The sequence below is a fragment of the Saccostrea cucullata genome, unplaced genomic scaffold (genome assembly GCF_032062105.1).
Source record: "Saccostrea cucullata isolate Sc308-1 unplaced genomic scaffold, CSIRO_AGI_Scuc_v1 ctg989, whole genome shotgun sequence".
Classification (NCBI taxonomy): domain Eukaryota; kingdom Metazoa; phylum Mollusca; class Bivalvia; order Ostreida; family Ostreidae; genus Saccostrea; species Saccostrea cuccullata.
In genome coordinates, this window is record NW_026924744.1 from 157693 (window position 1) to 176317 (window position 18625).

Here is an 18625-nt window from a genome sequence, read left to right on the forward strand (position 1 = left end):
ATGAAGTTGGTAGAATTAATTAGCCATACATTTTCTCCTTTCCTGTTACAAGTGTTTGCCTTTGAGACATAGAAATTCTAATTGTCAATTAAAATATTGCTTAATTTAATAAAATCTGTTTCAAATTCAAATCATCAAAATGATGCAATCATGGTTACTTGTAATTTCTAGGGCAGCATTAAGAGCACACTGTTAAAGAAATTATACATGTATACACACAATCATTATTTTTAGTCCATTTAATTGAACTGCACTTTCTTGAAGATTTCGCAAGATCGATCTCCATTGTAAAGGAAGATCAAATTACATAAGAAATGTACATAAAAAAAGCATTGTGTTACGGCATGTCTAAAAACAAGCCATATTTAACCTGCATTGTCAATAGGAAGAAATATGGAACGTTTCATGTTTGACAGGGAATTGTGGGAGAGCTACCCTCAGAGAATTGACACAACTCTTGAGTACTCTCCAATCCGAGGATTCATTTGTCGATCATTGTCTTACGTTACGTAACACGACCACCACGATACGTCTACATCCCCGATGATTTATTTCTTCTTGTCTTAATATACACATACACTTATTGAATGGAAGCAATTATATTACCTGTCAATTTTTTATCAAAAAACTGGAGAGGAAAAATAAACCTGTAATTCCTCTAAATTTAAATTCAAAACTACAGACATATCTTTTATTCTGTGATTGTTATACTTTACGTAATAATTACAATAATCTGATCTTGATTATAAAGTACTGTGTACTTCTTTATACTTGTCATGGATTTTAACCTTCTAAATCTGTACCGAGTGTAAGGAAAGTCTTTTCCCACAAAATTTTACTTTTTTTAATCAAACTTTATAAAGAAGTACTTTACTGTGTCCTGTAGAATGAATTTACTGTAAGTATTTTTAAAACACACAATCATATAATGCCTCTATCCTGTTTTTGATAAGTGATCATATTAAGACCAACGTTTACCTAGATATAAAACATTTGTACCTGTCGGTCACCTGTACCTGTGGTCATGAGTGGTCAGTTCTACAGGTCAGTGCTCAGGACAAAGGACCACAACAGAACAGGACGTCAAAACTTGTGTATTAATAACGTATCACAAATCTTAGTGAGGAATAAAATGAACAATTCATGTTAAATGAAAACTTCAATATTGTACAAATACTGGCTCATAATAAATTCATCACAAGAAAATTTTTTGTCCATATGATCACCTTAATATGTGCAAAAATCTTTACTTATCAAGAAACTCTCAAATTAAAATATTTTAACCTCTGAATGCACTGGGGGGCAGGTTAATATATACCGTCTATTTTTTTCCCCTGGCCCATACAATACAATTAGTTGTCAGAAAAAAAGTAATTTTCGTCTACCATAACACCCCAATCTCTGAGAAGCCGTAATTACTAACACATTAAACGCCTGATTAAATTCTTAACGTAATCACTTTCACACAAAAACAAACATTGTAATCGTCTGTGTAGAGAGACCAGGACAAACACTGGGCTATTCTGTCTCAAGCGCTCGCTCAATACCCTCGTCACTAGACAAACTCAAAGTCTCTCCTCTCAGCTATTGAATTCAGTGTTTGTTTAGGGTTGATGGAATATTGAAAAACCTGAGAACAGTACAATATACAAGTACATAAAGCTCCCATTGGCATACAGAAAGAAGAGTCATAAACATGTTTTATAGCGGTGTACCTAGCAGGAGTTATCTGCCTTGACTGGGGTATAATGTGATTGAGAGGGACAACAATGGGACAATTTGAGGAATTCTTAGCTTGAGTTGATGAGATATTAATTGCACTTCAACTGTCATCAAAATTGAATAGGAACTCTTCAGTACTAGACTTGAGAGCAGGTAATAAAACACTCTCAAGTGAGCCTGCCAGGTCTGAATACAAAAGACAGGCAATATATACCAGTATAGTTGTCTTTATGTTGTGTTTTTGCATCCTAAATTTTTTTCATTAAAAATATTTTAATTTATTTAAGAATTAAGCCAGTTTAGTTTCTAATCAGAGAGCCAAGTTCAGAATACACAAATAGCAGTTATTAGTGACCAATAAAACACATTTCAAATGACCATTACAGGTCACAAACTAAGGGCTCCATCACCTCTGCACCAGCCCTATCTACACCTCAGCAGGAACCACAGTGTGTGGAGAGATTAACAGACCATCAAGCCACTGAGAGAGGAGCCAGCCCCCTTAACATTGATGTAGCAGTCTTCAGTAAATCACCCGGACAGAAGACAGAAGACAGATTGTCCTGTGATGAACTGTGATACACATCGTTCTTTGTGAAAGACCTGAATTAACCTGACTGGTACAAATACATTGATACCACAGTTAGGGGAGATGCATAAAGGCTTTCTTTTCTATTGGCAAATCACAGAAGTTAACATGACAAGCATATAATTAAAAGTATAAAATTATCCAACTGAATGACTTTTTTCTTCATTGAAGAAACAAAATACATTTAATAGAGTCAAATTTCAACCACAGATTTACTTCCTTCCCATGAATATGAGTTTACACATTATTTTATTATTCGTTGAAATAATTAGTCACATTAACCTCTTCCTAATAATTTGCACATTCTTCTTCATATTGTCAATACAGAGTTATTCCCCTTTTATCACACTCTACCATTGATGTAGACATCAGCTGTCAATCAAACGCTTCACAGACCTGGAATCTTATCATCTCCACACAGTACAAACCTAAACATGTCTGATGTACACACGCTCATTTTCTGGTCTGTTTAGCAGCGTGGAGTAAACCACGGCAATATGATAGCCCTAACATCTTTATCAACCAAATCTTAATTTCCGCATCCTACAATTCCCAGCTCACACAACGATGAGGAACCCTTAGCCTTGATAAGGCAGAAAATTTACTATAGTTAATTTTTTTGTGATAAATGATCACTGTTAATGCATGTTTTTGAAATTGAGCAAGTAAACTGTAAAATGTAGCCACTGAAAAATTTGTGTGTTAAGTAACCATGGAGAAAGATAGTTCATAATGGAGGAGGTGTGCTTTATTCGATGTGACCTTAGACTAATGAAATGGTTTGTAAGGATGTGGCCTTTCTGCTACGTTTTTCTTGTTTTTTATCAATGAACATGACTGACTCCTCCAGATAAGAGATTCCTGGGTTACAGTGGGTCAAATATTCCTATCTCTCAAAATTGGATCGTCTTTCCTCAATTTTTCCGTATCTCAAACTGAGAAATGCTATCAGTTTAAGATTTCTCTGTAATTAATTTCTACAAGGTATATATCTATAACGAACTGATTCTGCTGATTTCAGTAAATTTCTAGGTTAATCTAGTAAGCTAATCCAATATAAATCATACACTCAAAGCCTGCATCCCAAAATTTCAATCATAAAATGCATTGCTATATTTTTTGTAATGCATTGTAATTTTCCTGATATTCTTTTTCACATTTCATTACACAAACCAGACCAACTGACAAGACATTGCAACAATCAATAACTCTAATGAAACATTAACAAGATTTCAATGTGTTGAACAAAAACCTTCCCCACAGAAGTGTAAATAGAATCATCATAATGCTGCAATACCAGCTACCAGAGCCTAATAAACAAAACATGACACGCTGGTTTACTAAAATTCCCATAATTCATCAGGTGATGGTGTTTTGTCTTCAGAAATCTGATAAATAACTGCAGTAATATTAGACCTCGTTTATAACCCGATTTCTAACACATTGTAAGAGATTCAAGACCCATATAAATCCAATAAATTGCAAAACAAGACGGAAAAAATTTTGGGGGGAGGGAAAAAAATGTAAGGAAACTGGTGTACATGGAAACAGACAGAATTTATCCATTGAGAGGAGTTATATTTTGACTATACTGACATAAGTATACACAATGACTAAAAACTTTATTTGTAATAAGTTCTGGATATTAATTCTTTTATGTTCTGAACTCCTGTTGAACTCAATTACCATCACACTTTCCAGTGATCTGAAAATACATTTTCATATCATTTTACGAGATAATCTCCCGTCTATCAATACAAAAATTGGAAATTATTTTTTTAATATGTCTATGATTGCTGCACATAACACAATGAATTTGGTAATAACCCACCACTCATCAAATTAAAATTTAAGAGATCTCCTTACGACAAAACACTTTCGGAATAAAGTTTTAAATGCGGATTAAATGGGCACAAGTTCTTTCCATTGTTACGCAAAGACCGTAAATGAAAGGTGAAAAGAAATAAATAATAATTTATTTTTTATTTCCTTCGACTCAATAGGTGGTATTTGTTCGCGATTATTGCTCACAATATTTAAAACCCTCGTTCAAACAATGGACTTCAGCCGAGGGGAGAAGAATTTAGTGACCCATTTAATAAATATTTAAACACCTGATTCCTACAATGTCTGCGCGACAATGCCGTCAGCTTTCAAAGAGATTTCTACTAAGGTAAGATCAGACTCACTGATCAAGATCTTAAGAAAGTTTTGACCACGGCGTTTAGGTATTTAATTGTTAAAGAGCAGTAATTCCTATACATGACACAATGGGCTTACGACTTTTTAAGGTTATAAATGCCCCAGCAGTTCCAAATAAATTCCACAAAACAGAAAATTTTTCTCATTATAGAAAAGCACAGACAGTGAAGGCAGTGAAGGGAAAAATGGCCATTGTTTACTTACAAAGAGAACTTTTGTCCATTTCAATACAGTGATAAATAGAATTTGTTAAATGAAAAGATCTAATCAAAATTTGTAACCGAGTACGTACTTGAAATTCAACAAGAATTAATTAAAACTTATGTTGAACATTTCATACATTTGCAAACAATCTCACTTTCAATGTGTATAACACATTCATTCAAGTTTCAACACATAACGGTCTTTATACATTTCTCTCATTCAAATCATTGAGAATTAATAATCCATTTAATATCTTCGCATAAAATCCAATATTAAATTTTTTATATGATTACTGTTTTCCAAGTTTATGTCAATCTTGAGCTACCATTGAATACAAACTCTACAGATTTGAATAATTCCTCAATTCCTAAAGCATGGTTAAAATACATCTTACAATATTATAACTTGAATAGCTAGAGGGGCAGGGGAAATTTGAAGAATCCCCCACTTATTATACCCACAGTTTTAAGTCAACTGACTATTCTTTGTACAATTTTTTGTTTTGGTTACGTTTGTTGTTAGTTCCTGGTCCTTTCCATGATCCTGATATCCATCAATACAATAAGTCCACACTTATGACAGTTCCAAATAATTCATAAACAGATGTTACTGGATTTGTAACCAGATTTAAGGACTTCAGCCACTTATAGCTGGAGAATTAACATCACGTTGTTAAGCCCTATATGTCAGTTTTATTTATTTTCTTATAACCGAAAATAGATTAGATTTCCACTTCCTAGAATTTTCAAAATTGTTTTTTTTGTTTGGTCTCTTCTTAAATTTTTATATCACTGTGTTTTTCTGTTTCTGATTATTTCCAATTTTTTTAAATGATGACCATCATTTTGACAAATTCAATTATTAGCTGATATCACTGCTATCCATCTTAATTGCAATTGTTTGTACATCTTAACTCCGTATTCATATTGCATATCTGTTACCACTTTGTCCGTATGTCTGTGGTGCAGTATATAATTTCAGTCCATTTATCCATCTTTTGTGATTTCACTGCTTCGTTCGTGTGTGCATTACAATTATATTCTTTTATCAATTTTAACTTTTCTGTTCTATCTCTGATACAATATCTTTATCATCATACCCCCACCATTATTTCTCTGTTATATTTCCCTTGTGTATCAATCTCCCTATCTCTGCTGTAGTGTTATAAGCCTGGCCGTTATCAGGAATCTGTCTGTTATTGAACAATGAGATTATCTCTTCTCTATTTGTTCTGTCAACAGAGCTCCACACATTAACTTTACACTTTGGTCAGAGATAATCAGATGAGCTGTGTCAACCAAAATAACAGAAAGATTACAGACCCCATAGAACTGTCACCTCTCTCTCTCTCTCTCTCTCTCTCTCTCCTTGACCCTCACTTTCCTCAATGATGCTTCCTGTCTTTTCAAAAGTAACAGATGTCTTTGAATCTCTCCCTCTCTCTCCTTCTTACAAGCTTAAAGACCTACCTGTTTAGTATTAACAGTTCTTTTTTCTTCTAGTGTCAATTAAACACTTGCTCTTTGTGACCTTTCAATAGCCTCATAAAAAAAGCCCTCACCCTACAGACAGAAACGTCAAAGGTTAACATCTCGAGGTGTCATACATGCTTTTATCATTTCTAAAACTCCTTCCTCCTCTTGTATGCCCTCAGCCCTGACCCCACTGGGAGAGAGGTGTAAGGTTAATGTATATAGGTGTTTTACACAATTTATCATTTCCAGTGACAAGTTTAATATGATAAAAACACACTCGACATTAACGCTTTCCGCTTGTGACAATGAAAAAAAATTTACAAGTGAATATTGCTATTTTCAGTGATTTTTTTTAGTTTCAAATAATAATAATCATAAAAAACAACTTTTGTAAAATTTATCGAATAAAAACGGAAGCAGTACATAACCTCAGCCCCTATGAATCGCTAGAGAGAAATCGGGATTGATGTTCATTAAGGTGCAGCCATACTATTGCATGGCGTGGTGATCTTATACGTTTGTGAGTTTAAAATATATTTGATTGATTTTACAGATTCACTTGCGAACATTTATGCTGTTGTCAGGACAGGAAATCAAGATAAAACTTTGTTTTATATGTGTTTGTCTTATTTATCAATAACAACACTTATAAATCAAGCACATTTAATTTTTTAATTGTTTTCAAGTTGACATAATAAGACATTATAAAATAGACAAGTGAAGTTTTACACAATTTATCATTTCCAGTGACATGTTTAATAAGATAAAACATGTTCATGTTGTGTATGGTAGAGACCAGAGCTGTCAAACATCGTCATGTGTAAGTTCTCCATCAGTTCCTCTCCCACTTTGTCTTACAAGAGCTGTATAAATTCCTTCTACATCTCGCGCCTCTGGTCTGTATGGATTTCGGTCAATCCAGGATTCTGAATGTACAGAGCTATACAATGGGTCCAGAGGGACTCCGAATGATTTAAAGCAGAAACACTAGTATAGACAGTTACTGGATAAATTACAGACCAAGTTTGTATACAATAGAGGATGTGGGATAAAATTCAGTTATCATTTAGACCAATAACTGTTCAAACTTCAATGGCTCTCTCTCCTTTAAGTTTCCAGACATGTTTTTTTTGGTACCAACAGTTACTGTAGAGTGTTAAATTATACTGCAGTACCAACAAGTCCAACAGTGGGGATTGCCAGGGTTGTAGCTTAACTTAAAATTCTAGAGAGGCAATGCTATTGAATTCAGATGTCTGGCAAAAGCCTACCACCCCTCTCCAGTGGAAAATGAATTCAAGGGTTTTAGAAAAATCTTACTTGTCCTCGATATAATTTCTTACAAGGCAAGAAAATCTATTCCCCTGAGACTTCATGTATTTATTTTAACACATACAACTTCATTCACTGAAAAAATGCACTCAATTTCCTTGCCATTCTTTAATCTTACACAAAAAAACTTCATATTTCTATGTAACCAATGAAAAGATTGAAAGGCCCTTTGACCTTTTTACACTTAGATTTAAGGAAATTCACAGACTGTGTTGGTTTATCAACACAATATTACAAATAGTGGCGGGAGATTAGTAAACAGACTCCGTCTACCCGTTATTTCAGACTGGTAATTAATTTTCCTCCCAGTTTTAATGAACTCAAATGATCTCATCAGGGAAAATCTATAATATCATTCTACAGTACTGTTAATCATAGAGTTCTCTATCAACAGACAAGTCTGGGTAGATCTTATACTGGGTACCAGAACTGGAATTATATCTACACCCTTCCTGGACCCAAATATAAACAAGCTTCAACAATGATAAAAGCATTTGTTAGTCTCAGGTCTTTTTTTCTTGGTGCTACATGATAAATCTCATGTATTAATTAAAACCAATTATTATGACAAGAAAAATATTTTGTTTCTGTTTTTACAAATGCATGTTTAAATTCTCAAAGTTGGCTAACTTTTTTGTTGAATTTGTACAAAATAACTTGATCATCAATCTTTTTCAAAGAATGGCAAAACCTTTTACTTTACATGAACATGATAAAGCCATTGAGAAATCTGAGATTTTTTTTCTTCATCGTTATCATTTCATAATTCTTGTAAGAACATGGACAGTGATTTTTTTTTTCTGTAAATTAGCAATATTATTTTGTTTACTATATGAATCACCCCCCTGACTTTTATAAAAATCCCCAGACAGTCCTGTAGATTCTCTGTCCCTGTGTTTACTAAAATTGTTTACTCTGGTACTCCAGCTATGTTCTCATAGAGCCTCATTTTCAAACAGGTCCATTACACAAGGGGAGATAAGTGGGTATTAAGGGGCAGATAATTAGATTGATCATTCATAAATCTTTTAATATTTCCATTTAGTTCACTGTACCTGTATAAATGGGATTAAGGGTGAAATTTACCTGATAAACAGAACCAATTCTTTATTTATTTTGATGGCATTTATATTTCATGATTAAATATTAAACAGTAAATACACAAGTGCTAATCCCCGATGACAGAGCAAAGTCCTTTACATGTACATGTAATGGGATTTCAGTTGTGAGTTATACAGTCAAATCTGCTTATAACAAGGTTCCAGGGACGGACGGTTTTGCTTTGGTGTAAGCCTAATTCATTATATCCATCAAGTTTACAATATATAAAAAAAATCCAAAGGAATGAAAATCACTTCACCGTAAGTGTGAATTCATTATAAGTGTGTTTGCCACAACCATGAATACTGTATTATATTTATTTTTTATCTCCAAATTTCTTGTTTAAAATTTTAAGATATGTGTTCATGAATTCAAGTTCATCAGCTTTCAATTTCAAGGCAACAATGACCTTTAAATACATGTATGTAAAAAAAAAAAGAGAATTTCATAAAAAAAAAACTTGGAACCTTTCCTGAAATGACAACATTGTTAGGATGTAGATGGGAGGTAAATGGAGCAAGGTCCTGTATGGTTTTATACACAATAATAACAGCAGACTGAATTAATATGCTGCACTGGTTAGGTGCCAAAGTCTGCCATACATAATACATGGTCACACTATATCAGCTGAAGCCAAGGCTATACAGAGAATGTTATCATCTTACGACAAAAGTCTATCCGAACACTCCCCTTAGTACTGGGGGTGTCTGTGTTATATTGAATAGTATAGAAGAGCATTTAAATATTGTATCAACTCCTTTTAAAAAGTTGTTCAGTGTCTTCTAATAAAAGTCATCATATTAAAGATTGATGAAGAAAACAAAGCTGACGATGATGAAGATGTCAAGCCAAGCTCACTCTCTCTAAAGAGACTACCCCTACACTGTGTAATATGAAACTGCCTGAGTATAACTCAAGAAGGATTTCCTCTCTAGAGAAGTGAGCAATTTTTAACAGCTGAGATATCAGTCACAGCTGATATATTTCATGATAATTTTCATCTGATATTTCAGCTGATATTATTAGCCAATATCAGAGCTGATATTATTACAGATTGATGGAGGGAATCTAATTATTCTTCATCTTGTGAGAGAGAGATACATGCTGTCTGAGTGTCACAGCAGACCAGGGGTTATTGACCTGTGTCCTCACAATTAGTTTACATTTAGCACCGAAGACCAAAACAATTTATCTCCAGATGTAGCCCCATGTCAAAGCCTTGTACTGAATGTTCAGTCCATACAACATGTCCCCCCTCTCTCTGATATAACATCAAGTGGTCTCCATGTTTACAGAATCAGCAAGGAACAAATAGCCCTCCATTCATTCCCTAGACTTGTGCAATAGAGGCATGTTGGGGTCTATTATATTGTAATCATACGTTCTATACCACAGCTGTCTAACATCAATAAGCCCCCCTCCTGACTCTATACAATTATTGGAGATGCTTGCTTTGATTTGTAAATAACTACAATAAATATCAATTTGTCCTCAACATCAGTACAGCCTTAACAGTCAGCAAAAAATATATCTTTACCTACAGCAAATAAAAATCATTACACAGACCTCACTTCCAAAGAAAGGCTCATAAATGCATTTTGCCCATTATTTTTTCTTAAAATGTGTTTAAAAACCCTTAAATTTCTACTCTTCAATAAATAAGTAAAACCACACAACCCCAACTCTGATATTAAGTCTGTGCAGTTACAACACCCTAGCTTTTTGACCCTTAGCTAACAAGTCCCCCAACCCCCTCCATCCCCTACCCCACCCCCATGGCACAAAAAAGTCTCCCCTAGACTAGTTGCAACCCCTCGCCTCTCTTCCTAATTATACAGACACCTGATTCTGTCTGTTCACACCTCCCCCTTGTAAAATCCCATGTTTCTGCCCCCTGTAACATCTGTACCTCCCTCTATAACACGAACCCTCCATGTTTTGACATGTCTCTCCCCCTGTAACATCTGTACCTCCTCTCTCTGTAACACGGACCCTCCATGTTTTGACATGTGTTTTGGGTTAATGAATTGGTGCTATATCTATTTGTCATGTAACACCGAGAGAGCTGGTGATGGATGTATATATCACCTCTCTCTCTGTTTCCCTACACCGATTCTAATGATGTAAACATGCTAGCTATGTCGGCTCTCATTATAACAATCATCACAGCTTCTCTAAACAATAACTCCTAGCGGTGGGTATCACACCAGATCATGAATGGAGATGTCAGCTGGTTCTCGTTATAAACTGGTGATCTGCCCCTCATAATCACACAATCTGGAAAGTAACTTATGATAATGTGCTAAGTAAGATTAGATTATGGAGTTTTGTCTAATCCTTCCTACATAGGTCACTTATAATATGTCACATTTAGACAAGATGCACTGTTATAATGCATTCCATTTTGAACCAATAAACTTCTACTTTGCTGAATCAGCCAGATGCTGCATTAAATTAAAAAATGTTAATTTTCATAGGATTCATCAACGGTAATGATTTTTCTGTCACTTAAAGGCCCTAGATTTACTTTAATTAATTTTTCACCTGTCTCTAAACACCTCCACTGTTTTTAATATTAACAACCTTACTAAATAAGGATCGAGAAAAAACATGATCAAGCAAAGCTTTACCCAACACCAGGATGTATGTTGTATACACAGTCAAATTTCTGTGTCTCAAACATCCACAAATTAAGCAAATGTAAGTTAGACAGCCTCAGAGTGACATCACCAGACAAACCATAATTAATGTACATGTAAGTCTAACATTTCTTGGGCCACTTGATACCTTTAAGTATTTTGACAGCCCCAGCCTAGCTGTTCCGAACACTGAGGTTTGACTGTATACAATTTTTAAAACTATATACTTTTCTGACTGAATTTCCAAACACCATACAAATTCTAATCTCCAAAAATTTATTCATACCAACTGACCATTTGGTGAAAACCCTGGGGCCATAAAATTCACAATTTGTCCTCAACATAGTGGTTGCAGAGAAGAAGCTGAAAAATGTTCAAAGAATGTAAACATTATAACTCTGACTTCCAGAAAAAAACAATATTGTACAGTCCAATGTGTTTATAAAGGACCCACAAAAAGGGACTATCTGCATATAACAAATTCAGAGTGTAACAAAATTTTGTTATAACCTTAATAAGGTTTTTCTTTATGAAATATCAGATGGATATAAAGAATTGTGGAGAAAATAATAATAAGGTGAGCTTATCTCTACTTGTCCACTAGCCTGCTACTAAAAATTATATAGACTTCATAAAATAAACTGTATTGTGCATCGATCAACATGGCATTCCAGTTCACACACTTTAAAAACATTTATATTCCTTCCTCTGCTACATGTATCTTTATCACAATAAATCTCAGCAATGACTGATTTACAATGGCCAGGGAGTTGTAGGAGTCAATTGTTTTGAGGGGTTATAATCTGATTTTCTGAACAAGGGAATTGGTGTAAATTTAATTTCATAAAGTTGTGGGGGAGACAATTTAACAGGGACGTGTGGAATCCTAATGCATCTTCTTCACGCATTAAATCTAAACTGGGCTGATGTTAGCTATAGAAACCATTCACTGCACATTTTTTTTATCCCCGCTAAATGCAGCAAACCCTTTTCCAACTGTAGAGGAACTAAATAATTACACAATATTTCATAAAAAAAACTAAATAATTTCAAATGCGGTGGAATATGAATGTTATGAAACTAAAGTAAATTTATGGGTAAAAGTATTGACACAAAGTGAGAATACTTTTTTAATACACCCCATCCCCCCTACTATCCAACACTTTCACCCCAATTAAACGCATATAGCCATATATGTATAAAGTGTTTGTGTGTACTACTAAGCTTACCTCTATAAAACAGTGAGTATCGACCTGATTAAAAATATCCATCTTTATATTTTCCTGTGAAAATCAAAATCACCGAAAAATCCCACTCTTCCTTAATTCTGATTGTCACCTTTGTTTTTTTCGATCGGAGTCAAATTCACATCTGATTTTGACGATAAATCACATTTAACTACCGATATATTTATCTTTGTAGTGAACAGTTGAAGACAGCACAACGTCGAGATTATTCATTTCTCTCACTTAATTATATTCCTGGTTTAAACTTTTCCAGTGTTGTTTGTTAATTAGGAATTCATAATTTCGCTCTTTCATCTTTAATATATTTCCCTTTTACGTACAATAGGTAAAAATCTCTCTCACTCCCTTTATGTGTTTTTCAAGAGAGAAAAAAAATTACGATCACTGTGTGAAAAAAAACATTTGAATTGCGAGATTATTTTTTTTTCTGATTTAACACACCTCAAAGCTATAGGGTAATTCACATGACATAAAAAAATTCACAGCAATAAATTTTACAGCTGAGTAGAAATAAATTCTTCAATTGTCTGTAAATAAATTATACCACATTTACAAACGCCTTAAAGAGGTTAGGACTTTATCATGTTATTTATTTTCTTAATACTTATAACGTGTCACTGCAGTTGTAAAAAACACACAACAAAATTAATCAACGATAAATTAAGAGGGCTGGATTTAAGAATTCAGTATTCTGCTGTGTTTTTCAAATTGTGTAAAAAAAAAATTAGGTAGGTTAGTTTGACTTTTATCATGTGTTTATCTGTATTAACAAGTCAGATGATAAGTTATGGTGGTTCGAGTCTTATAGCAAGTGTTAAAAAAACAATTCTTTCATAAAATCACACAGTTAGCACCTATCCCTATGACCCCTGATTATTAAACTTAATCTTTGACTTCGTAATAAGTACAGATAATATCATATCTTGCATAAAAGACAATTAATCAATTATAATTAATAATTGTCTGATCATGATTTCGCCTTTTTCTGCATAGGGAAGTTCGCTGTCTTCAATTGGGACTTGGTAACGTTTGACGTAGTCTTGTGTCGTAGACTTCGACAAGTTATCCATCAAACTAGAGAGTTTTCTTTTAATTTACATGACAAATTATTCAGATTTCACACCCTATTAACATTCATATTGTACTTCTTAACTTGAGTCATATGGAATAGTGTATCAAAATTCCTTTAAACTAGTATAAAAAAATTTATATTTTATGTGTGTCATTTGATAAAGATAAAAAGGGGGGAGTGAATCTTTATTTCCATTTCAAATGTGACTGAATTTGACAGTCTTATGTAAGTCTAACGACATACATTTTAATTTCATAATTTTATATTAAGAGAGAAAGAAGGAGAGAGTGCATCCAGAGAGAGAAAGAGAAATTTTTAATTATCAAAGAAAGATATACAGTGTACATACACAAAGCACATATTTTTGGCAAATCATATTTCTTTAGATATTAATTTAACAAATTTTGATTTATATAAAATAACTCTTAATATATATATATTAATATTAATAATCCCATGATTTTTTTTTACCTTGTTAATATAAATATTATTTCTAACAAAAGAAAGAACCTTGAACTGAGGGACTGCTGCTACAAATTTACTGGGGAAAAATTGTCAAACAAATTAAAATATCTACAAATGTACAGATTTGGAAACAATCTGTTGTCAACACAAAAAATAAATTCTGGTGTCCACCTGCAATTGTAATACATGCACTGTATATATATACAGCTGTTATGACATGTGACCTTTGACCCCTCTCCCGAACTGCATGTCTGTACAAACCAAACACAGGATCTCTCCTGTTCTGAATCATTACGTCAGAAAATTCATTTTCAATAACGAGATCGCAAATTAAACCTACATATGCACTATTAAATGGAACCGTTTATATAACAGTAAAACTGAATAGCGGAAAAAATTTAACAAAAGTCCACGCTTAATTCATCGTATTGAAAAATGTCACCCCCTATTAACGGTTGGAAATTTAAAATCAGTGAGAAGGCTTTCTCAATAGGTCTGTTCTTCAATGGCCATTGTGTTCAAGGTATATAGAACAGCATTGTATAAAAAGCATACAAAATCTTCGTGGAAAAACACTTAACTGTTTATTCGCTTTGACACAATACCCCATATTTATACCATTGAAATAATAATAAAATATCCCCCCAAAAAACTTAAATCCAGGCAGGTATATATATACTCTAGATCTTAATAAATATCAAGACACCACTCATTATGATCAAGCCCCGTAAAAAAATGAGAGAGCTAAAAGAAAATTAATTTTGGGTTTATGGCGACCTGTCTATAATATTTATAAACAAGTAACTTTTGTTCTTGACCAACGCAGAGCATGGTTTTGGCTTTTGATCTTGAAGAGAAAAGTTTGTAATAGTTGTGTATATCTTAGTTACTCTCCCCAGGCTTTGAGACTAAAATGATTATAAGTAATGTGTATACATTTAATATAAGACATCTTTCCCAGTGTCGCAAGGTAGAATGGAGGAGTATCAGAATACCAGAGTTATTAAAAATCTGTCGCGGTTTGTCTAGGACACAGGACAACTTCTAAATCCCGAGGGATTACCGAGGAAATCCCGCTAATAATAAACTCGACAAATAATGCTCAATGATCAACCTAAAACCAAATTAAACAAGGATTTGTGCAAAATCAAATTTGAATTCAATTTAATCACCCACAATGCATAGTTAAATTAGAAATTAAAACATAAAGGATCAATATTTGAAATGCATTGGAGATTAGCTCGCCCGTCTCTGCTGGTCCTATCTTACTTGACTGTGTGTCGCATGGTATACCTTTTGTATAAACGCGCATTCCTAGGAATCGCGGGATCTTCCACAAATTTATATTTGCCTAGAGATTCCAACATTATCTAACATTTATCCACTTCTGCCTTAGAGAACAACAGTAAAATTCTCCGCTGTATATTTATACAGGTACAGGACCCTCTCCCCCCAGTATAACAAGCCCAAGTCACTCTCAAAGTCAATTTACAAACTCTCAAATTAATCTACCAGTTCCTTCTTAGCTTAGACTTGGTCAGCTAAAGTCCACCTACCATTAGACTAGAGATAAAACTGATCATCTCTTGTAACAAGTAAATTACAAATAATTAATTGACTTAATTAACACTGAATCTAAAATATTAATATTTTTTTATAACTGGAGGGGCAGGTGTTTGTTCTCCAGGGTTGGAGTACCTTAATACGTAAGTCAGTGTCATCCGTCTTAAAACAGGCCCGACATGAACAACCCTGTTCTTAATGGTTTAGCAAAGAATCTCTGTTGACTTAAAAAATTATGAGATAAAAACTCAGGTAGAGTGTACTTTACGGGAGTCTCAAAATATCTGAGAGAATTCTGACTTGGTCTCAATAGTACATCATTCTACAAATATCTACAATATCTAGTGGTCATTAAAGAGCTACAAGGGATGGCTATAAATAGCTTAAAAAGGTCACTATATAAATTATGTCAGAGTGACTTTGCAAAATTTTTATGTAATGTCATTTTTATTCATTTTTTGTGTTGTGTGTTTCAGATATGTTGTGAAATCCAAAGTCTGCAAATAGAGAAAGACACAGACAGAAGAAAAGCAGAAAACTTTGCATTAAAAAAAAGTGTGAAAAAATCCCCTTGACCAGCTCTCTGCCATTATGAAAAGTTGCTGAATTAACATTCTCCTTAAGCTGAGACAAACCGCCTTAATCTCTGTATACGTATATCAGTAAACTTTTAATTCTTTACTTCAGAAACTAAGTTCCCGCTAATCTAATAATCCTCTTTGAAGAATTAGCATATAGGTGTGCAAGAGTATAGGACCTTTGACCTTATAGCTGGGATGACCTCAAACACACAGAGAGAAAGTAAGAAAGGGCCATCATTTTCTTATTATTAATCAAATCTCAGCAAACGTTGATGTCATGCATTTCGACAAGTTATTTATACATTATGGAAAACAGACCAAAAATCAATTTAATAAAACTGTGTTAGAAGTTGGTTCGTTCTCATCAAATATTCCATATGATGAATTCAATTAAATCTAACAAAGTGTTTTATTTTATATTAATAACTTTGCTGTCTTCATGAATTACTACATATGTCACGTCACATGCATTATAATTTACTATCCCCACGCAAGCAGTCAAATACCCAAACTCAAAAAAAAAAAAAAAAGTTCAAAAATACAAAAGTATAATTTTGACTGCATCTGCCAACCTGTCACTGGGAAAGAGAATGACATATAGATACAAACAGAGCAGCTATAAGATTCAAACCCCCGACCTTCTGTACAAAGGAAGACATTTCAGCTTAGCCATGTATTCTCAACTAAAAAGCAATTAAAAACTGTAAAGTGTGAATTAGACTGAATCCTTGTACAAGCTGTCAAGCAACTTCAATATGAGACCATGAATCAAAGGCGATTCAAACCCTTGACCAATGTACAGATTTCACTACCACTGAACCAGGTATCATTTATCTTTGTTTATTTTGAATGAGGCATGTTTTTCTCTGTAATATACACTTAATAATACAGAGGTCTTATAATCTTTAACACATGTCTATACAGAGCTAGAATCATGAATGACTACACCTAGAACTAGGCTGAGAATTGATTGAGCCGAGTGACTTAATGATTAACGATTCCCCATCCTTATGTTCGATGCTCTCTCTTTATGCCTCTCTCCACAAAAAGAAAAGAAATATAGATCAGGGAGGCAGGGCCACCTAAATATTGACATTCTCCACGTAATGCTTTTATCACAAATGACGGGTGCATCATTTCAGACTTTATTTTTTTAGGGCAATTTTTTTTTTATAAATTTTTTTCCAATGTGTTTTTTTTTTATCGCAGAAGAACAGGAACAAAGAAGCCACTGGTACATTGATCCTCCAAGATGGAAAGGGAAGCTGTTATACGATAAATTGTTCAATTTTTTTTTTTATCTTGCGTACAGTTTAAAAATTTAAGTCTTTGGTCAAGTAAGGACTGATTTAACCTATTGTTTTTCCAATCTGCATTTTATCTAATATCTATGAAAATTGAAGACATTTTATGGATGTAAGTAACACATATATGAATTCCGAGAGGAAAATGTTTGTGTATATGGATTTATCTTGGACGGAGAAGCTGTCAGCTGAAGGCTCTGTATCTATATCTAGAATATAATTAGACCAGAGATAGAAACCAAATGGTGAGCTGTTATGTAATACATCACACTAACAAACGAGAGAGAATGGTCTCATGTAAACAAGATCCCTGTTATTGTACAAACTATGTGCTGGAATACTGCAGGCAAAACGTCAGTTATGTAAGACAATATCAGGTATAAAACTATCCTTCCAAAGATTGATACATAATAACAAAATAAGTGATAAAAGACATAGTAACCACTGGTCCATTCCTTGTCCATTCACACCCTTTTCTGGATGTATCATATGCAGCCCCAATTTATGCCGTACCTAGAACTGAGATGCAACCCCTCCTTTGCCCTATCTGCATGTCCACTCTAGCTGAGAGTATGGAATGCAGCCCCATTATAAGTCTTGGATGCAACCCCATTTTATTCTCTATGTGGGTGTATGTAGCCCCATTTTGAACCTTATCTTGTCATTCTTAAGATGCAATCCCATTTTTTCACACAACTAGACGGGTTTTCATAAATATAAGGACCTAAAACTCTTCTAAATTAAACAAAATTTATAGGATCAAAGACTTTCAAAGCCATGATATCTACATCATGCACAATCACGGAACCAAACATCTTTCTTTTGGGAACAGTCAAGGCATGAGCACATACGAACAGAAAGAGAGGCTAGGGTTAAAAACAAGCAAGAGATGCTGCTGTATTATATGAAGATATGAATCATTAATATCTCAAAGTTATAGGATAAAATTCCACATCTTCAACCAGAGAACTCTATCCATGTTATTCCTTGTGATCTCCCAGTAGTACATGCATCCAATGAGAGATTGTTCCTGTCTGCATCAAAACAGTTTAAACTTCACACAATGATTTAAAGATGATATACATCTGTACACTTCAGATGTAAATACGGAATAAAGTCGTGCTCTAAA

The 18625-nt window shown here is 33.8% G+C and overlaps 1 protein-coding gene across 8 annotated transcripts in view; it reads right to left on the minus strand.

The window, feature by feature from the left end:
* LOC134267212 (protein couch potato-like) overlaps positions 1 to 18625 on the minus strand; it is a 74311-nt gene that overhangs the window by 45928 nt on the left and 9758 nt on the right. The gene's annotated exons all lie outside the window — the stretch shown is intronic.